The 22,443-nt window shown below is 44.0% G+C and overlaps 1 protein-coding gene across 7 annotated transcripts in view; it reads left to right on the top strand.

Annotated features, from left to right (window-relative positions):
- ATP6V0A1 (ATPase H+ transporting V0 subunit a1) overlaps positions 1-22,443 on the top strand; it is a 184,540-nt gene that overhangs the window by 2,081 nt on the left and 160,016 nt on the right. The window contains exon 1 of one of the 7 annotated variants that reach the window (XM_068263436.1): positions 8,990-9,062. The exons of the other annotated variants lie outside the window; for them this stretch is intronic. The gene's annotated coding sequence lies outside the window, so the exon portion shown is untranslated. Of the gene's footprint in view, positions 1-8,989; positions 9,063-22,443 lie in introns of those variants that run through there. 7 annotated transcript variants of the gene reach the window in all.

The raw sequence follows: 22,443 nt of genomic DNA, 5'->3' as shown, positions 1-22,443 counted from the left end.
AGGATATGTAGACTACTATATTTATTCCCTTTAGACTAAAACTAGTACTTGGTAAGAGTACTTGTAAAAGGTACAAACCGGAACAAAGAACATCTATCAGGCCCTAGGCAATGTAAGTGTGGGTACATGTAAGAATGATGTGCAGGTACTCTGCAGGGGAATGAGGAGATTGTAAACAGACAACACCTCTGTGTTCAATGTGGACAGCATTCTCAGTGGATTCCCTGCAGCTCTGTGGGGAGTGCATATGTAGAGTATAGTACTACTGTGTAACAAAGTAAACCTGAGACAGATGAAATTAAAGTTTTATATATACCTGGGGCTTCCTCCAGCCGCCTTCAGGATAATCAGTCCCTCGTTGTACTCCTCCACCACCTGGATCTTCTGCTATGAGTCCAGGTACTTGAGCCAGTCAGGCGTAGTGCGCATGTACACACTCCGCCGCCAGGAGCATGCTACACCTGTGCAGCACTATTGCGCAGGTGCAGAATGTTCCTGGCTGTGGGAGCGGCATGCGGCTGGACTGCGCTGACTGGCTGAATTACCAGGACTCATAGCAGAAGATTCGGGTGGTGGAGGACAGCGAGGGACTGATTAGCCTGAAGGGGGCTGGAGGAAGCCCCAGGTATGTATAAAACTTTACTTTTCATCCGTCTCAGTTACCCTTTAATTTGTAGTCACCAAACCAAATTTTAATAACATATCAAATTATTTGATTTCATCAGCAAAGGGAGTGCGTACATTTGCATAAATCAGCATCAATGCGGAATTATTTCCATCTCGTTGACCATCTCTATTAGTGACATGGCTACACATCAGGCTTTATTCTTACAGCATAGATGTTATTTAGTATATATAAGAGATTCCTGTGTGCACATCATATATACAGTCACAATCAGATATGTATATCTGACCTTAAAAATACGGGGACTGCTTTATTGAAGCAGCACAAGTAACTAATTTTGATTGGTTCATTTCATTTTTGTAGACAAAGCACAGCTTTTACTGTATATATACTGTATATATACATTATTTTTAATGACTATTATCTGAGAAATAGAACATTTTATCATATTTTCTATTTTAATTACAGTTACAAATTCATTAGGAGTCGGAGTCGGAGTCGGTGCATTTTTTCCCGACTCCGACTCCAGGCACCCAAAATTGCCCGACTCCACGACTCCGACTCCACGACTCCGACTCCGACTCCACAGCCCTGGGGGCTGCTGTACACACGCCTGATTATCACATGAGGTGGTCGTTATCGGCTGCTTCACGCGACTAAAAAGTGACCTGAGATGAAAAGCAAAAAAACATTCATAGATACCTGGTGCTTCTTCCATCTCCCTTCGGCCTGATCGCTCCCTCAGCACCGTCCTCCGCCTCCTTGACCTACCGTAAGGGCTCCCGGTATCTTCAGCCAGTCAGGGCATACTGAGCATGCGGCCGCGCTCCCATTGCAGGGAGCTTTCTGCGCCTGTGCAGTACTCTCCTGGCTGCGGGAGCGAGACGGGGGGACCTTGTGCAGCTGCTCTGTACATGCGCCGACTGGCCGAAGATGCCGGGAACCCTTAGGGAATATCCAGAAGGCAGAGGATGGCAGTGAGTCCTGATGCACACTAAAAACCGCTAGCAGATCCGCAAAACGCTAGCGGTTTTTTAAACGCTTTTTCTTATTTTTATGTAGTGTATCACCTAGCGTTTTGCGTTTTTGGGTATCGTTTTTTGTGTAGTAGATTTCATATATTGTTAAAGTAAAGCTGTTACTGAACAGCTTCTGTAACAAAAGCGCCTGCAAACCGCTCTGAACTGGCGTTTTTCAGAGCGATTTGCGGTTTTCCTATACTTTACATTGGAGGCAGAAACGCCTCCAAAATCCAAAAAATGCCTCAGCCCGGGAGTATGCGTTTCAGCAAAACGCCTCCCACTCTGGTGTGAACCACCTCATTGAAATAGATTACCCTAGCGTATCCACAGCTGCAAGCGGCTGTAAAAAACGCAACAAAACCCGCTCGGTGTGCACCAGCCCTAAGGGAGCGATCAGGCTGAAAAGGGCTGGAGGAAGCCCAGGGTATGTGTGAAGTTTTTTTTCTTTTCATCCGAGGTACACTTTGTCAGGTGTGTGTTCTGGCCTTTAGGCCTAAGGGCTCGTCTTCACTAGTGCAGCGTGCGTCCCGCAGCCGCACTGAGCGGGTGGGCGGGATCGCAGGCGAATCCCATGATTCGCAGCCTCCGCGGCTAATTCTGCGGGGGGTTCCGGGCGTATCGCTCCCGCAAGCGATTCCGCCGCGGCGCCGTCATCCCCTATGGCAGAGTTTCCCCGTGCGAATCATGTGCAGGGAAACTCTGCAGAATCGCCGGCGAAACCACCCTAGTGGAAACGGGCCCTAAGAAAGAATTCAAATGCCAAGTTCTTGCTACTGACTTCTGTCTGTTGCTTTGAGACATTTAGGTGCACTTTAGGGTAAATGCTGGGTGATTTCTGAAAGAGACCGTGGGCGGGGAGCTGTCTTCAGCACCACAAAACACTTCTTGCATAATTTTTTTTTTTTTTTTTTTTTTTTTTTATTATTTGAAGTTTCAGAAAAGGGTATCTGTAATATAATGAAGGCACTTGGCTTAATTTATGAATACTTATGTTTCTACATACATGACTGACGCTAGGTTCACATTACAACACTACAAAAAGGTGGTAATGCAGATTAATGCTGCATTACCGTCACATAAAGTAGATACAGTATAGCATACAGGCAGTGAAAAGTATGCTTTCCTGTACCTGGTAATGTGTTCGTTTAGAGATAACGCACTGCAGCAGTACGTTACCATAACGCTACACATTACATATGCAACGCTAACGACGCACTGTGAACGTCACATACACTTCTCTTTGCAGTGCGGTAAGCTGTATTATAAGACTTTATAACGCAGCACCGCAAAGTCCTACTGTGAACCTAGTCTAAATGTAATGCCTGGTACACACAGTAGGATTTCTGGCAGATTCACTTCCAGTTTGACTATTTCCAACATGCCAGATCTGATTTTCGATCAATTTTCCATAGAAGTGAATGGAAAATCAATCAGAAATCAGATTGGACATGTTGGAAATAGTCGATCTGGCAGTAAATCTGCTACAAATTCTCATCCTGTGTACCAAGCATTACACTTTTTCTAATCTACGCTCATATGTGCATCATGAAGTCTGAATGTGATGTATGTACAGCCAGCAAACTTTGCAGAACTAGTAATTCTGACACTTGGTAGTTCATTAGCAAACCGCTACAAGTAGAAGAACCTTCATGTATTTACACACTTTATTCAGTGAGGACAGCAGCAGGCACACAATGAAATGTTTTGATGCTTTCCATTGTTCTATTTTTTTTTTCCTAATCCCTTCTTCTTTTCAAACATGTGAATCATTACAAAGTTGTAGGTCACTGTAACCACAGAGTGAATGGGACCATTCATTCTGTAGGGGAAAGTGTACTAAATATTTACTTCTGTTATTTTCTCTGGTTAAAAGCAAGGTTTATTAGTAACAAGGACCTGATAAACAAAAGAAATCTGAGTTATCTTGCTTTATCTTTTTACCTAATCTCTAGAATCTTTAGACTTGTATACACGTCCAACAGGCACACAGCAATATGACCAACATGACAAACCACACGACCTGTATGTCCACGCACCTAGACGGCTAAACAACCAACTCAATTAACATACTGCACACGCAAGGGGAATGACGGACTATAAGTTCAAATCAAGTCTTTTAAACAACTTGTACGCACGCACCAACTGCATGGTATCAGACCAACATAGATCCGACAGTTAGATCAGGCAAACTGCCTGTTAACAGTTGCTCTTCAAGTTGTTTGCACGTGTACACATTCCTAATTATTCTCCAACAGACTAAAGTCGGGTGATAAGGCTGCAGGTTGGTCCATGTGTACTTAGCTTTTGGCAAAATTGCAACATGTGTGGCCAGCTTTAGAAAGGGTGATCTGGATACCATACTTGTAATGCTGTTGCCTTTGGTGTGGGATTTGACCATTGTTTGAATTGACCATGGTTGGAATCCCAGCTCAGTGTTGATTTACTGCTCATTTTACAGATCACGGTCCCTCCCACTGCAAGCATCACACAGATAACAGGATAACAAATACACTCTATTGTTCAATTACCAATATAGCCCATAGACATGAAAAAGGTCACCCCTCCCCTTTTTATAAAGTGAGCCTATGTCCAACTTGTTGAGGGAATAATGCTGGGTACATGCGTTACGTTTTCCGTTCGATTGATAAATTCCGTCATGTCCGATATTCCTCTCAATCGTATTACCACTCGATTTCTCATAGAAGTGAATGGAAAAAGATAAGAAATAAGAGTTGAAGATATGAGAATCGAGTGGGAAAAACATATCGTGTGTATCCAGCATAAGACTCTGGACTGATTTGTAAATTGAGTTACTCCCTTCACCCTGAATAGTCTGTTCCCATTGGCTAACTGTCACCATCTCTATTCATATGTCGGTGACCAGATTAGTGAGCACTGGTCTAATGACAGCTAGCCAGTGGCACAGGAACAAACTACGGTATGCCTCAGGCTTAATCCATAAACCATTGGAAACTGGTTCAATTTCAAGGCCCTTACACATGCTAGATTAAAGTTGACTGAGGTGGCCAATAACGATCGCTTCTGCTGATAATTCGGCATGTGTATAGCAGCTCCCCATGACTACCCGGCCAGCGATCCAGCAGGCGGATCAATTTTACTGAGCAACGATCGTTAACTTTGATTCAAGAAGACCACACACCTCAAGCAGGAATGTCATCGCTGCTGGACCCAGCAGCAAGCAAGTACACTGTTCCAAGTACAAGTTCCGTTTAGAGTCTGTCCAGTGCCTTGACAAAGGGGACCCTTGGTGGCCCTGAAACGACAATCATTGGTTAGGACGGACAGATGGCATGTTGTATGTTTATGGAGCAATAAATCCTTGAGTTCCTGCAAAATTATCTGACTGTGGACCGATAACTTTGTTCTTCCTGCTTGCTGCGTGATGTCAACCCTGTGGATTGCAATAGAATGTCCCGATCCCCATCCAGCCATATCCATCTATCATGCATATGGGCTTAAAGAGGGATTGTCACCATAAAAATCAAACTTCAACAGCAACTGGTCTGAGTGTATTTATTTCCCTGCCTAGCTGAAACCTGATCCTCTGCTCACTTGTGTTTACAAGCAAGGCTGAGGTGACACAGCGATTGGAGGAGCAAAGAAAAAAAAAGTTAATGGAAGAAATTACATCAGTATTTAGCCTCAAACTGTGGGCAAAAGACATGGTTCCCACCACGAACAGAATTCTCTTAATTTACTATATACAGTTCACTGAAATCAAAACATGGACAGTACAATACATGTGTTATGTAAGTAGATCAAGTATTTATCTTCCAGTGTTCTCCCCAGAATTTTTTTTCCAGCCGGGTGGCATGAAAAAGTAGCCGGATGGGGCAAGATAAGCTAATGCAGGGCAGGTTCTTATGTGTGCAACTCTGCTTACAGAGTAGGAGGAGGTGAGTCAATGACAGCCGGGTGCTCACCAAAACTAGCCAGGTGGAGCACCCGGCTAAAAGAGCCTGGGGAGAACACTGTCTTCTTATATACCGTCTTTCCCTTAAAATAAAACATCCTCCGAATATAAGACCTAGCTGCATGCATATAAAAACACCCCTCTTCCCTGCGCAACCCCCCCCCCCCCCCCCCCCACCACCACCACCACCGTGATGCTGCACCGCCACTGCTGCCAATTTACCTCCCTGCTGCTAAACCCCGTCCTCCAGCAATCGGATCCCCCTTCGTTTTCGCTGTGTTTCGCTGTGTATAAGTCAGATCTCAGATCAGCGGGGAAAGGTAGCTAAAGTTGTATAGTAACAGTGCTGCCGTATACAGAAAGTAAACAGAGATCACTTCCTGTATGTGGCGGCACTGATACTGTACAAGTTTAGCTGCCTTTCCCAGCTGATCTGAAATTTGAATTATGCACTGCATAAGCTGGAGGGGGATCCGACTTTCTGGAGGAGGGAGTTAGACTTTTCATGTACTTGTATTGTCATTTGAACTTTGACTTTAAACACTGATTGCAGTCAGGTGTGTGCGCAAACTTTGAGGACAATATACTTGTCCTGCATTTATATTACACAAAATATAATACCTCCCCGAAAATAAGCCCTAGCACATTTTTAAGGAAAAATTAATATAAGACAGTGTCTTATTTTTGGGGAAACACGGTATGTGTTTTTTTTTTTTTCACTGGCATAGTATGGCTAATCCTCCTGCTTTAAAGAGAAACCGTAACCAAGAATTGAACTTCATCCTAATCAGTAGCTGATTCCCCTTTTACATGAGAAATCTTTTCCTTTTCACAAACAGATCACCAAGTGGGCTCTGTATGGCTGATATTGTGGTGAAACCCCTCCCACAGTGTGTCAGGACCATGGTTCTGACATAACACATTACAATGTCAGAACGTAACCCAGAATAATATAATAATAGTACATAATTATTGTAAAAATGAAGCACTTTTTTATCACATTATTTTTCACTGTGGTTCCTCTTTAAATGTTCCAAGGAACTGTTTTGGGGTATCTCTATAATTGGAATTCGAATAGGGTTTTTTGTTTTTTTTCTTTTCACCAAGCACAACTGGGTCGTACCGGGAATTGGGTTTGGCATCAACAGGACTTTATTTTTCATAATATGACTTGTTTGAGTTTTAGGCTGCTTTCACAGTGGGACGTTACAGGTGCACGTTAGTGGGCTGTTCACAGTGCCCACGTTACGTTACATGTAACGCTGCACGTTGTTGTGAAAGTGCAGCATGCTGTGTGTTCTACGCGGCTTTAGCCGTTTTAGACTGTTTGCACATGCTCAGTGGGGGGCGGGGAGATGCCACTACAGTAGCCGCGCACATGGCTACTTAATATGCACTGCACTGGCGGCCGCTGATTGGCCGGCAGGACCACGTGATGCGGAGTGTCTCGCGCCGCATCACGTGGTCCCGCCGGCCAATCAACGCCACTCTGGGAGACCTTATGCGGATAGAGCCGCCTAACGCGGCTCACTCTAACGTCCTCTCCCGCACCACCATGCGTTGCGTTAGGGGCACGTTATGTGACCATAACGTCCCCTAAAACGCAACGTCTTAGTGTGTAAGTAGCCTTAAGGCAAGATTGGAACAGCTAGCAATCTGTTGAATGTGGCATTTTCTTATGCCTTTTCTGGACTGAGGGATAAATGTCATTGTATGGACAAAGAATACTTCAGTGGTCTGACCATAGAAATGTAAATGGGATTACTGTTGTGTGACATGGTTTTACATGGGTATTACACTTCAAAATAGCATCTCTTAACAGATGGTAGTCTGTTTTTCCCTTTCTTTTTTCTGCAGCACTAGAAATTCCACATAGAGCCTTCAAGTTTCTTATCCAGTGGTTAATCAGCCAGTTACTACACTGTGCAGCTATTAAATTTTTTTATTTTTTTATTTTTTTTTTTATTTTTAATTGTTTACAATTGGTGGATTCTACCAGTAAAGATATTATAAACCCACATAATATACTTTGCCATTTGGGAAGGAAAATAACTTTTCTGACTATGTGAAGAAGCCATTTAATGTATTAAAGCTAACATGCCTTAATCCCAAGATCAAAGCAAGCTTGGGTGTTACCATCTCATGTTTTATTTGCCATGCAATGGGGATGTTATCCAGTAATTCCACTTTCATGTGAGATTTATGAGTGGTACACTGCATGGGTTTGTAAGAAGTTAATATTAGGACTATGTGACAGCATATATACAGACCTCTTCAGCAGGCTAACATCACTGGCAAAGAGATGGAGGGGGCAACCTTACATGTATCGCAGGCATGTGACTCTTCATCGGAGGCTGTCCAGCCTTTGAAGTATTTGCTCCCCTCTTATTGTTTTTTTGTTTATTAAGAATACTGTGAACAGGTTATTTAGGAGAGCTTTCTTATTACATAGAAGTGGTAAAATTGTACACTTAAAGGGACTCCGAGCACCTCTCATGGGTATGCCTAGAGACTCTGACCAGTACTGCAAAGTACCTAAAGATGCATACCTTTCTATAGCTTGTGCTCTCCTCTTTCATTTGATGCCTGAATTCTTCTACACCAAATAGTTTTCGTTCGATTTCAATTTAAAAACTGCACCTGCCATCTTGGCTATGTTATAACCAGGGCTGTGTGGTTGGAGTCGGAGTCTGAGTCGGAACAATTTTGGGTACCCGGAGTCTGAGTCAGTGGTTTCATAAACTGAGGAGTCTGAGTCGGAAGATTTTTGTAACGACTCCACAGCCCTGGATATAACTTCCGGGTCACCCCTGTCTTCTCTGTTAGAGAAGTGCATCACTGAATGAAGCAGGAAGAGGAAGTGACATGGATGGCCAATTCAAGAGGCTCCTCCAGAGGGGTCATAGCACGACTTTGTTGGAAGTCGTCTGGCTTAAAGGCATACCCATGAGAGGTGCTTGGAGTCCCTTTAAGATTGTTTGGTTAGTGGGCATCTTGGAGTCCAAGAACATAACCAGAACATTAATGAGGGAAATTCTTGTCACAGACACAGGTAGTCTTAGCAGCCCTAGGATGATTTTTACCATTTCTCCACTCTATCCTAAGTTACAAACTATTAGCTTAGTCTGAAGTTGACATTTTAATATTACACAGTTTACTGTGGGATGGACGAAGCTTGCTTACATCTGTGAAGTATGCAAAACCACATCTACTTTTCTGCTTGATTATTAATCTGGTAAATGGAGTGCTCCGCTGGTTTCTAACTTCTACAGTGATTAATCTAGTCTTTAGTGTTTGTGTATGAGAGCAGTCATATGCTGAGCATGTGATATTTCCACATGCCCAGGAGTAAGCAGACTTTACCCATTTTTTGACCAGTCACACTACTCAGATGATCTGAAGAGCTGTAAATGCATAGGCTCTGCTTTTGTTTGTGAAAGAACAAGAGCAATTTTCACCTTTCATGTGGGTCACCAAAAAGGTAAACTGAAAGTAGTAATAGCTTTGTGGTCTGCATCAAGTTCTTTAATATTTCAAAGTGTACTTCGAATACAGGCTGGAAGTGGAAGTCGTAGAAAGCTTCTTTGCTGTGAAATAATTTCAAGCTTTTAGCTTTCAATGGAAAATCTCTGCTTCCTAAGTTCTTCATTTCCTTTTTTTTATAAGGTCATTAAGTCCCCTTCTGATTCATGCAAACTTAAGTGTGTCAGATCAGGCAGCAGCATGTGAGGTGTGGAATTTTGGTTTATTTATAGTTAAGCTTGTGGATGTCACAGATCTGAATGCTCACATAAGGATTTGTCATGCATTATTGACAGTTTTCATGGGAGATGTGTTATAGACTGAGCTGAGAATAAAAGGATGCTTTGTGCATTTAGAATACAAAGCCCGGATGAAAATGGTCATATTTCAAAGCTACAGCCAATCTTTTCAGCTACTCTCACAAGTAGAGATAACTATGTGCACAGTAGGTTGGGCATTGAAAGTTTAGTACTAAAGTGTATGATATTCTGTGACAGAAGTACATATGGATTTCAGAGTGGGAGGTTTCAGGGCTGTGGAGTTGGAGTAATTTTGGGTACCTGGAGTCGGAGGTTTCATAAACTGAGTCAGAAGAGTTTTGTACCGACTCCACAGCCCTGGGAGGTTTAGACATTGGCTTCTTATAAGTATGATATTGGGAAAGCAATTAATGGTACACTGCTTTTGTTTTTGTAGCTTTTTGGCACAACATCTCAATTAGTATGTTAATCCTTGTCAATCCCTTAATGGCGATTGTCCTTCCTTATGAAGGAAAAGCAAAGTATTACCCAAAGCCTACAATATGACCATTCACATGACTTATGTTGTAATGTGCAGCATAATAGTGGCTTGATAGTGTACTGAATAAGGGTTCTGCCTCTGGCACTCAATTACTGAGAGTACTGTACACTGGTCTACAGAGATGTTAAAATAACCTGCATAGTATTGTGTAGGTTCTTTTTTTCTGCCAAAACACCTGCCAAGGTATGGACTCCAAAAGCCTCGATGTCATGATCGCTGCTGCAGCAGGTATTGCTGGCAGTAGTAGTGCTGCTGCTCAGGCAGTTCTGATCTCTTTCCATGCAAGCTGCATAGCTTTGTCTGCCTTTCCCTGCTGTCAGCTTGTGACTGATTATCATTCACCTGTGTGGGAATCTGCATGTCTGCTCCCATTGGATTACCTCAGTATAAAGATCTGCTTCCTGCAGGGTTTCCTCGGGCTATCATAGTTTCAGTGTAGCTAGTCTTGCTGTTGCTTCAGCCCCAGACCGTGTTTCTTGTTCTAAAGATACTTTGCTGGTCTTGCATCATATATTGGTTCATTGCCAATATATATGCTTACCAGCACGTTTATTATTTTCCTTGTATTCGTGTTACGTTGATACATCAGTGACGCTGATATATACGTACACGAACTGTTTATATCCTGTATTCAGTCAGTCAGTTTTCCAGCACGTTTTGGTAATTTGCACGTATCGTGATCACCCGTGCTGAGTTAGTATCCTGCTCCTGGTCCTGTTTGTGGATTGCGTTCATCTCTGCGAGGAGATAACGAATCCTTCTGAATCCTGTCCTGTTACCGTTTGTGGATTGCGTTCATCTCTGCGAAGAGATAGCGAATCCTTCTGAGTCCTGTTCCCTGTATTGCTCCAGTGCTAGTCAGTGTTCCTGCTTATGTCATATATCGGTTAATTGCCGATATATGCATATGTTAGTCAGACGTTACAAATAGTTTCATTGATAGCTGTAATTGTAATACGCTAGGAAAACATACTTATTGTATATTTGTCTGTGTTACGTTCATCTATCTTGATCCTGCTATTTCCTGACTATCCTGTCCTGTCTTTGTGAGGCACGCCATCGCTGCTAACGCATTGGCTGCCTCATTCCAGTCTGTCTTGCTGTGGACGCTTGCTGTCACTAAGTAGTGGCTAGTTAAGCAAGCGTTCATTCTGTCTACCTGCCCTGATCTCCTCAGTTCTGGTTTATGCGCTCAGCGCTACTTTGCGCTGAGACGTTATCACGAAAGTATTGTTTGTGGCTGTTCGGATCTGCACCGGCTCTGTGCGCCACAATCTCCTATTGGAGTCAGTCCTCTCCTCCACTAAACTGGGGATATCCTGATTCCTTGTGCTGGTGTGTGTACCTCCTTCACGTCAGCTTATGCATCACGTGCTGACCGTGGAGAATACACCTCCAAGCCTAACACTCGAGGTGTGCTGTAGAGCCTTCATCTATCAGACTTGTTTTTTTCATAACATTCCACAAATGCTTGGCTGGATTGAGATCTGGGAGGTTTGGAAGCCAAAGAACACATTACGTATCAGAACAGATCATCATCTTCCATTACTCTGTTTTCCAGGTCTGACAGTTACATGGCCATTGTATGAGCTTTCAGCTGTGGGCCTGCATTGGCACTCTGATTAGCTGGTGGCTACACTGCCCCATATACGGCAAGCTGCAATGCGTTGGGTGTTTTGACACTACATTTTTCAGAACGTTTTGCTACAGTAGCTTTACTGTGGGATCATACCAGATACACATCGGTCAGCCATGGGCACACATGATCCACTTCTTGTTCAATGGTTGTCCTTCAGACCACTTTTGGCACTAACCACCACATACCAAGAACAAACTAAATGGCCTGACATTTTGGAGATGCTTTGACCCGGTTGCCTAGCCTTTATCAAAACAGATCAAGTACTTACCCTTGCCCATTTTTCCTGCTTCCAACACATCCAGAACTGACTGTTCACTTGCTACATAATATAGACTTTTCCTTGACAAATGCCATTGGTACAGGATAATTAATGTTCTTCCCTTCACCTGTCATATTTATGCTCATGCTCTTTCTTTCTTTAATATTTATGCTTATGCCACCACAGCTGTGAAAATGTTGACATAGGATATTTATGTTAAATGCGAACCTTGGGGTTTCTTTGTGTATTTAAATAAAGGACAGTTTCTCTTTATTATAAAAGCTAGCCTTTGCTTCACTGTCATCAGGAGTACCATCCGATAGGCTTGATGTACTGTAGGAGTTCTTTGGGGGTAGAAATGAATATTCTGCTGATTGTCAGCATAATTAAGTCAAAAACTAGAAACTAGGAAAAAATGTTTTGTTCTTCTGGCCAGGATTTTTTCTTTGATGGTATCAGCTTCCTGTAGCAACAAGCCAAATTGAAGCTGAAAAAGAACTAGTATCTTGTTTTAAAGTAATACATTATAAGACGAACATAGATCTTCTTAAAGGCCTTCCCCAGGCGGAGCAGTGCTTTTCAGCGCTGCTAGATTTGGGCGCAGCCGGCGCCTCCATAGACTACAATAGGAACCATTCCTATTGCAGCGCTCAGTGAGTAACGTCGGCGCCGTCAGAAGACGGAGCCGAGGTTGCTTAAAAAACACAATAATTCGGCCTCCAGCAGTTGCTGGAAGCCGAATTATTTCATTCCCCCACTATCCATGGCGTCCTGGAGGGGGAATAGTAATTAAAACGGCCCGGACTTGTGCAGCAGCTGGATTAGCCATATACCAGCTGTATTCTGCGCCCAAGTCTACCGGTGCTTATTTCAAATGTACTCTCTCCAGGTGCAGTTTAGATACCATGACCTGCCACACCCACGGAGCCTGAAATCTGACCTACTCTCAATTCCTATTTATTGTCCAGCGCTGCGTAATATGTTGTCGCTTTATAAATACAATTAATAATAATAATAATACCTCTTGGTCATGTGATCAAGAAAGGTTGTTTTTGCTTTAGCAATTTTTTTTTCTCAAAAATGTACTATTGTTTATTATTATTTAGTATTTTCTGCAGTGCTGTACAGACTATTGTCATGTTGCTTATCTGTTCATCAGAGGGGCTCACAATCTAATCCCTACCATAGTCCTATGTCAATGTATGTATCGCATAGTGTATGTAACATAGTCCAAGGCCAATTTTATGGGGATGCCGATTAACTTATCTGTATGTTTTTGGGATGTGGGAGGAAATCGGAGTGCACAGAGGAAACCCATGATGATACCGGAACATACAAACACTGTGCAGATGGTGCCCTGGCTGGGATTCGAGCTGGGGTCCCAGTGCTTCAGGGTGATTTCAGCACTTTGTTTACTAAGTTATTAGATGATATCTTTAGCTCTGTGCCTGGACATACTCTTTAAAAGGTACTGGAAATAAGAGACATATGAAGGCTGCTAAATTTATTTCCTGTTAAACCATACCAGTTGCCTGGCAGTCCTGCTGATCTTTCTGGTCAGCAGTGTCTAAATCGCACACCTGAAACAAGCCAGTAATCTGTTCTGCATGTGTGTTCAGGGTCTATGGCTAAGGTTAGGTTCACACTGGGTGTTGCCTTTAACAGCAGGAGCACAACACAACGGAAGAGTGGCACCGCATGTTATACTTGCGTTGCATAAAGTCAATAAAAAGTATGTTTTACTGTTAAACCCACATGTTTTGCTCTAACTCAGTACATTACACTCAATGCAATGTGAACATGGCAAAAAGAGGCCGCTATGCCGCAATGCAGAACTGTGAATATAGCCTTAACCTCCCTGGTGGTAGCACCTAGCCGCCGGGAGCTCGATGCAGAGCAATGGAGCGCAGCGGATGCTTTTACCCACCTCCCGGGGGATCCAGATGTTGGTAGCCATTCTACTTCCTCTCCAGGGAGGCTATAAATGACTGGTGAGATCGCCGTCAGTGATCTCACTACAGAGTTACAGCGCCACCCGGAGGACGAAGGGAAAATTGTGGTGCTAGAGCCCAGGGAGGTGAGGGAGTGCAGGGGCTGCTGCTGGCTTTCTGGCAGCATGATTTTTTTTCCTGGTTTAAGGGTCTGAAACATTTAGATAAGACCCTAAAATCCGGAAATAATCATACCACCAGGGAGGTTAAAGTGTTAGAGAAAGTGGATCAGCAGGACAGCCAGGCAATGTGCATTGTTTAAAAGGAATAAATGTCAGATTGTCATCCTCCATGTCTCTACCCTCTGGTTCCCTTAAGATCTATCTAAAGTTGTTGAAAATAATGGAATGGCTGCAAGAAACAATGTACAGTCCCTAAAACTTTCTTATGTCAGTTAGGCCTAGTGATACATTGTTGTAACATTTGTATGCGGTTGTCACATTCTGGTTGTGTTAGTGAGAGGTTGTAATAGCATTTCCACACTTCTGTATTCAGTAGTCGTTTCTGTAAATGGCAGTGTTTGTAGCATTCGTAAGTTCTATGTAAGGCCACTGGGAAAAAATGGAAAAGGCTGCCATTCTCAGTAATCAAGCCAGAGTCCCTGCACTTGGCACAGTTGGTCACTTGGTGACCGAGGTTACAAATCCAGGAAAAGTGGGCGGAGCATAAAACAGCCAATCAAATTTCAGACGTGCATTTTAAATGGAAACAATGTGAACTGCAGCCATTCCTACACTGTTACTGGGAGGGTTTTCAAACTTGGCACACTTGGTCACTGGGTGAATGAGATTATTAATTAGCAACAATGGACAATTGTGTGTTAAAAAAAAAAATATAATCATTTACAGAGATATTTCTCCCACCCAGCTTGGGTATATGTAAAAAATACACCCCAAAACACATTATATAACTTCTCCTGAGTACGGCGATACCACGTGTGGCACTTTTTTGCTCCCTAATGCTACGTACACACCTGCGATAATGATCGTTTACTACGAACGATAGTTCTGCGACGAACGATAGTTGCACGAGGAAAGGTATAAATGCAAATTAGTAACAGACAACATAGTGCAGCGATTGTTATTCCTGAAACGAACGATCACTAAAGAATAGGTGCATGCGCACACGGATATGATGTGCTAGCGATCGTCGAACGTACACACAGTGACGATCTTTGGCCGTTAAAAAACAATCGTTAAGCTGCGAAGTGGATCAGAAGAAAAGTGTTTACATTTTACAAATGTAACACGCACGCACGCGCACACACGCACACACGTGGGTTGCATGCTGTTTAACAGATAATGTAAAAAACATTTATATTCACAGCAAGTTGAATTGTGTATTTTTAATTTTTTTTTTAATTTTCAAAGAACGATCGTTACGAAACACACACACCACAGGAAATACATAGGTTACATCTATATGCGTAGTTGCGCACTGCTTTCAGGAATGATCGTTCTCGCGCAATTGCTGTACACACCTTTCTTTTACAGCAATGATCGCGCAATACGATCCAACGTTTTGGAAAATTAGCTTGTGCAATGATTGAAGTTTTCTCGCTCACCTTAACGATCGCTTTTGATCGTGACGGAAAGAACTTTACGCAATTGTCGGACGAGCGATAGTTAATTAGGTGTTACGAATGATCATTATCCCAAGTGTGTACGGAGCATAACTGCGCTAAGGGGCCCAAAGTCCAATGAGTACCTTTAGGATTTCACAGGTCATTTTGAGACACTTGGTTTCAAGACTACTACTCACGGTTTAGGGCCCATAAAATGCCAGGGCAGTATAGGAACTCCACAAATTACCCCATTTTAGAAAGAAGACACCCCAAGGTATTCCGTTAAAAGTATGGTGAGTTCATAGAAGAATTTATTTTTTGTCACAAGTTAGCGGAAATTGATTTTTATTGTTTTTTTCACAAAGTGTCATTTTCCACTAACTTGTGAGACAAAATAAAATCTTCTATGAACTCACCATACTCCTAACGGAATACCTTGGGGTGTCTTCTTTCTAAAATGGTATCATCGTAAGAGAACAGAGGCGCCAGCAGGATAAAAGGTAATAAAAATTTTAAAATTTGCTGGGAGGCAGTGGTGGACTTACCTCCGGAAAGCAGACTCAAAATACTGTCTGAATTGAACAAATAAATGTATTATTGGTACCCCAAAAGATGCAACGCGTTTCGCAGGCACAGCCCGCTTCATCGGGCAATAAGGTAGGGGACAAACAGTAGCTCGTCAGTAGCACGAATGGCACCACAGAGGTGCCATTCGTGCTACTGACGGGCTACTGTTTGTCCCCTACCTTATTGCCTGATGAAGCGGGCTGTGCCTGCGAAACGCGTTGCATCTTTTGGGGTACCAATAATACATTTATTTGTTCAATTCAGACAGTATTTTGAGTCTGCTTTCCGGAGGTAAGTCCACCACTGCCTCCCAGCAAATTTTAAAATTTTTATTACCTTTTATCCTGCTGGCGCCTCTGTTCTCTTACGATAATACTGTGTCCACCCCTGGTGGAGGGGTGACCTACCCCTACTTTCCTGATCTACAGAGAGCGACATCTTAATCCTGAGTGAGGACAGGTCTAATCTCCTCACCTGCATCTACAGTGGTTGCCTAAGAGGTAACCCACGCTTGTGAGTATATTCATCTCACACTTACATTTATCCACGGTTTCCAATACATACTACACTATATTGGGCTCTCGGTGTCTCCTATTTATCTTTCTAAAATGGGGTCATTTGTGGGGCTATACTGCCCTGGCTTCTGTCAGGATGCACCATCAGTGCTGCAGCTGGTTGGTTGGTCCACCTGGAAGGGTAAAGGATGGAAAACAGAGAGAAGAAAAAAAAACACAAAAAAAAAAAAAAAGCAAGCAGCAAAGCAATAACTTCATTAATATTAACGTCAATTTTAATAAACTCTGTTGAAAATTTTTAACCCAAACATTAACATTGGGAACCAAACATTAACTTTTTTGCTTGCTTTTTTTTTTTTTTTTTCTTACCTTTCCGAGGACAAACCTCTCCTCCCCCATGGGACAATGTGCAAAGTGCAAATCGCACAGAGATGTGGCGAAGTACATTATGCGCTTTGTCCCAAGTGAAAGGAGAGGTTTCTGGCAGCCCTGTGTATTAGGGTCTCTGGAATCCCGATGTCTGGGTTCACACTGCATATTGGCGTATCCGGTAGGTCGCGCGCACCGCATCGCCCAAAACAGACCTTCAGGCAATAGCATTCGACCTAGTAATCGCATTCGGCCTAGTAATTAACTGTGTCGCCGTAGACTAACATGACTTCCGGGCCGACCCAAATTGCCGCAGAAGCCACGCAGTAACGTAGGCATGCACTAGCGTTAAGTCATGCACTTCCGGTGTAGGGGGGGGACCTCAAAGTGTGACTTTTGCTAGGCAATTTTCCCTAACGCATCGCACCAGTGTGAAATACCACAGAGACCCTTGTTTGCCTATTGCTATGTCTGGAGTTCCCTACTCTCTCTAAAAGTGTATCTGCTCCTGATACCTCTGGAAACACTCCCCTAGGCATAGGCCAGGCTGGTCGGGACACATGGGACAGTCAACAGTGGTGTCACGCCTTATTCCAGCCCTGCTGCAGACACAACAACGTTTTCTTGGGATGCGTTGATTTGGGGCACTCGGAATGGGAAAGGCCTTTCATGCAGCCGGATAACTGCATTTTGGGTTTGGGCCACAGCACCTCCTGGATACAGGAGTTCCGTAACGATCTCTTCCTGGAATTTAAGGAAAGATCTAGTTCTCCCAGCCTTACTGTAGAGAACAAAGCTGTTGTAAATAGCCAATTGAATTAGATAAACAGACACTTTTTTTTTTTTTTTTTTTTTTAATACCAGCATCTGGTTTTGCGGGAAACTAAATAGTGGGAAACTATGTCCTATCCCATGTTAGCATTATAGCCGTGGACGGCGAGGGGTTTTTTCATTGACCTCAGTTGCCATGTGAATTTGCACTGTCGTGTCTGTGTGAATGGTGGACAGAAGGTAAACGTCCCTCTTGTCTTTCCATTTCACCGCGAGCAGGTCATCGGTACAACGGCAGCCTTCTCCCCCTGTGCAAGCCGGGTACTAACAAGCCATTGGGGGAAGCCCCGGCGACTAGGCCGCACGGTGCCACAGCAGCGGATTCCTTCTATCTTTAAATGCTGATAGAGGGCCACACTTGTGTAAAAGTTGTCCACATAAAGATGGTACCCCTCCTGGAACAAAGGTGACACCAAGTCCCACACAATCTTGCCACTGCTCCCCAGGTAGTCAGGGCATCCGACTGGCTCCAATTTTGAGTCTTTTCCCTCATAGACCCTAAAACCATAAGTATAGCCTGTGGCCCTTTCACAGAGGTTATGCTTATACAGTTTCACCCCATGCCGGGCGTGCTTGCTTGGGATGTACTGTTTGATGCCAAGGCTGCCGGTAAAATGTATGAGGGACTAGACTACAGATGTGCTGTTCAGGGGTATAAGCATCTGCAAATTTTGATGACGTGGTCTATGAGGGGCCGAATTTTGTGAAGCCGGTCATAAGCAGGGTGGTCACTTTGACAGGTTGTGTTGTCATTGAAGTGCTGAAAGCGCAAGATCATCTCAAATCGTGTCCTGGACATGACAGCAGAGAACATGGGCAGGTGATATATTGGGCGTGTAGGCCAATAAGACCGCAATACATTCAATTTGACTAGACCCATCCAAGGAGAAGGCCCAAAAAGGTTTTAAGTTCGGAAACTTATGTTATGTGGGGCATAACGGTTTCGTCTCAGCCACAATTAAGTCATAGAGATCCTCTGTGAAGAACAGACAAAAAACTAGGGCCGTTCCTAGATTATCACACTCCAGACTGGGCGGAGAAAGGGGCAGTACGGGTGCGGCGGAACCAGGGGATTGCCAATTGGGATTTGCCAGCACCTCTGGAAGACTGTGGGTAGTACGGGCCGTTTTTCTTGGTGGCTACGACTCGGGTCTTAATGCACGTGCCACCGAACCAGTTTCAACTTCCATTCTGGTGCTCGCCACTTCACCAGGGTCTACGGAAGTACTGGTGCTAGGTCCAGGAGATGCTGCGCTGCTGGTGTATGCCTCACCATGAAACCTCAGACCAGCACTACCACCACTCTGCTGCCCTTGAGGCAGATCCCGCGCCACCTGCGGTCCAGTGATATGGGGTGTGGTACGCCTGGCTCTAGCCGGGACCTTAACCTTGTCATCGCTATCGGTCAGCGAGCCACTGCTGTCAACAGGTTCGTACTCTGACCCAGAAGATTTTTTGGATGAGACGTCCCAATCGTCCTCATCCAACTGGGCCATGTACCTGTACACCTCCTCATCGGAATACCCCTTTCTTGCCATGGTGGACTGCTAAATTTAGGGGGTATTCCTCTGAGACTACCCAGGAAAAAGAGCACCTATCTAGCAAAAGAGTACTTGTGGAGTAGAAAGCTGTGGTCACTGAGTTTTGATAAAAAAAAAAAAAAAAAAAAAAAAAATAATAAAAACTTATCTTTACAGTGCCACAGCTATTGTACAGTGTTTTTTGCAGTGATCATAAAAAAAATTTCTGTCACTGCGGTGGGGCGGGCTGAACGCAAGTGCAGGCGAACGATCAGGCCTGATCGGGCAAACACTGTTTTTTTTATTGGATCCTAGTGACCCTAATATAGATCTGACTGCGATCAGTAATAATTACTTACAGATACTATAGATTACCAATTCTGATTAGTGACAGTGATGACGCTAATCAGCGACTAATTAGTGACTGTGGTGCAGTGGGCTGAGAGCTAACTGACACTAACACAGGGGCCTAGCTAACTGGCCTAACCGTTGACACTAGCGATACTAAAAAAAGTCACATTTTAGATCACTAGGATAGTGACGGGGGGGGGGGGGTTATCAGGGGCAATCAGAGGCAATCATACAGCAATGGGGGCAATCAGAAACAATCACAGACAATGAAAGCCACTCAGAGGGCAATCAAGGCAATTACAACACAATTAGAGCCAATAAGAGTGATTAGAGGCAATCAGACGGCAATCGCAGCCAATCAGCGCAATCGAAAAACCAATCACGGGACAATCGAAAACCAATCACGGGACAATTGAGACAATCAGAGCCAATCAAAGCACAATCAAGCGTTACAGACAGGAGATTAGAGGTACACAATGGGGGGAGGGGGGGATCTAAGGGCAGGGGGGAGTGATCAGAGGGGGATCTAAGGGCGGGGGGGGGGGGGGGATGAGGAGCCCGCAGTGACAGGTGGTGACGAGGTGATCGCTAGGTGATCAGTAGGTAATTACAGAGGAGAATATATGCAAGCAATGCACTGGTGAAGTGATAGGGAGGGTCTGTGGGCAATCTGAGGGTGTGGGCGGGTGATTGGGTGCCCGCAAGGGGCAGATTGGGGTCTGATCTGATGGGTAGCAGTGACAGGTGGTGACGGGGTGATTGACAGGAGATCAGTGGGTGATTACAGGGAAGAATAGATGTATACAGTACACAGGGGGAGGGGTGTCTGGGAGGATCTGAGGGTGTGGGGGGCTGATCAGGAGCCCCCAGGGGGCAGTTTAGGACCTGATCTAAAAAATAGCGTTGGCAGATAGTGACAGGGAGTGATTGATTGGTGATTAGGGGGGTGCTTGGGTGCAAACAGTGGTGTCAGGGGGGGTCTGATGGGTGCTGTGGGCGATTAGTGAGCAGGTGGACAGGATCAGTGTGCTGGACTTACAGTTCTGCCGTCCTCTCTGATGGTCGATCGCACGCTGTGACCACCAGGGAGGAGGCAGCGTGTATAATACACTTTGTTTACCTAACAAAGTGTATTATACGCTTTCAATTGGCTGTTTTAAAAAGTTAGGATTAGGCTCTGCCCACGTGTCGTCAACCCGCCGGCCAATCCGCAGCGCCGGCGGGTTGACGACACGTGGGCAGAGCCTAATGCTGGCTATGCGCGCGATCGCCCGCAATCCCCCTCCTCCAGGACCCGACGCCTATGAGCATTACGTGGTCCTGGGCATGCCACTTTGCCGCCGCCTATAGGTAGTGGGCGGTCGGCAAGTGGTTAAACGATACATAGTGGATGTGGTAAGCCCACCCTTGTCTCCACATTTTATTTGGTTTTAATTTATACTACTTTTATTCTGCTGGCGCCTCTGTATTCTTCACATCTTGTGGATTATGCCCCCTTTGTACCTCCATGCCCCCTTGTATCTCTTGTGTCTTTCCGTGTCCTCCTCTGTCCCCCTTGTCCACCTCTGTCCTGCTTGTGTCCTACTCTATGGCCCTTTGTGTCCCCCTGTGTCCTCCGTTTGTCCCCGTGTCATCCTCTAGGCATGGGCAGAGTACAGGGAGTTCCTGACATTATGGCGGGTTGGAGGTTCATATTGGCAGACGTTCACAAGTCAAGAACTCCCTGCATTTGGACTATGACTAAGACACTGACTTTTTTCCCCCACTTTTGGGGGAGAATAAGTGAGTATTATAGTCGAAAAAAATACAGTACATGTCTGGTCCTGTCTGGTAAAACTGATAGAAAACTGATGCAAAACGGACAGGACAGTACTGGACCGGAAACCTGCCGATTTATGTGTGAACCAGGCCTTATGTCTGTTTCTATCCTTTGACATATTAAAGAGAATCTGTACTGTAAAATTCTTACAATAAAAAGCATACCATTTTATTCCTTATGTTCTCCTGTGCCCCTCTGTGCTGTTTCTGCCACTCCCTGCTGCAATCCTGGTTTGTATTTAAAGCGGTTTTACACCCAGCATTACAACTTTGCTTTAAAAGATTGCTTACAGCTTACAAACTATTATGCCAGATTTTTTTTAAGCAGAAATTCACTGAATGGGTTAAACATGACATTTTAGTGCTGCATTTAACTAGGAATCCGCATCCGTTCTTATCTTTAGTTACAAAATGTATCTTTATTTGGAATACAAATAGACCTTTGAAAAGCCTGCCGGGGAAGCCCTCTTTGTTCTCTCAGAGCAGTGTTTGTTTGTTACATTGTAGATAGATACATTTGTAACTAAACAAGCAAGCACAGAGGAGGATTTCTAGCTAAATGCAGCACTAAAATGTCATGTTTAATCCATTCAGTGAATTTCTGATAAAAAAAAATCTGGCATAATAGTTTATAAGCTGTAAGCAATCTTTTAAAGCAAAGTTGAAATGCTGGGTGTTAGACCACTTTAACTTTTAGGCAGTGTTTACAAACAAAAGACTGGCTTCTAACCAGAGTATCATAGGCTGAGAACTAGCTTACTGTGTGACTCATGCAGAGCTTGGAGGGTGTGTGTAAAGCTTCTGCCAATGACAAGCAGTGCTGCACATTCCACACAATCCAGCCTCAGCCCGACAGACATGACAGAGGAAAAGAGATAAGATTTATTACAGAGACAGTGCAAGTAGGAAAGGCTGCAGTAAGACAGACCACATTAGAACAGTAATAGGAACTTATAGGACAGAAGAAATAAGGCTCAAAATTTTTGTTACAGAGTCTCTTTAACTCCTCCAAGGAGAACACAGCAGGCAAAGGTTTTTGTTTTGGACAGTTAAAGATAGCACTAATGTTTTCTACTTGGGAGATTGTGCCTTACTTTCTGTCATTGGGACAGATG

This window comes from Hyperolius riggenbachi, chromosome 12, assembly GCF_040937935.1.
Source record: "Hyperolius riggenbachi isolate aHypRig1 chromosome 12, aHypRig1.pri, whole genome shotgun sequence".
Lineage (NCBI taxonomy): Eukaryota > Metazoa > Chordata > Amphibia > Anura > Hyperoliidae > Hyperolius > Hyperolius riggenbachi.
Note: the sequence above shows the minus strand (reverse complement) of the source record. Positions and strands in the feature narration are given on the sequence as shown.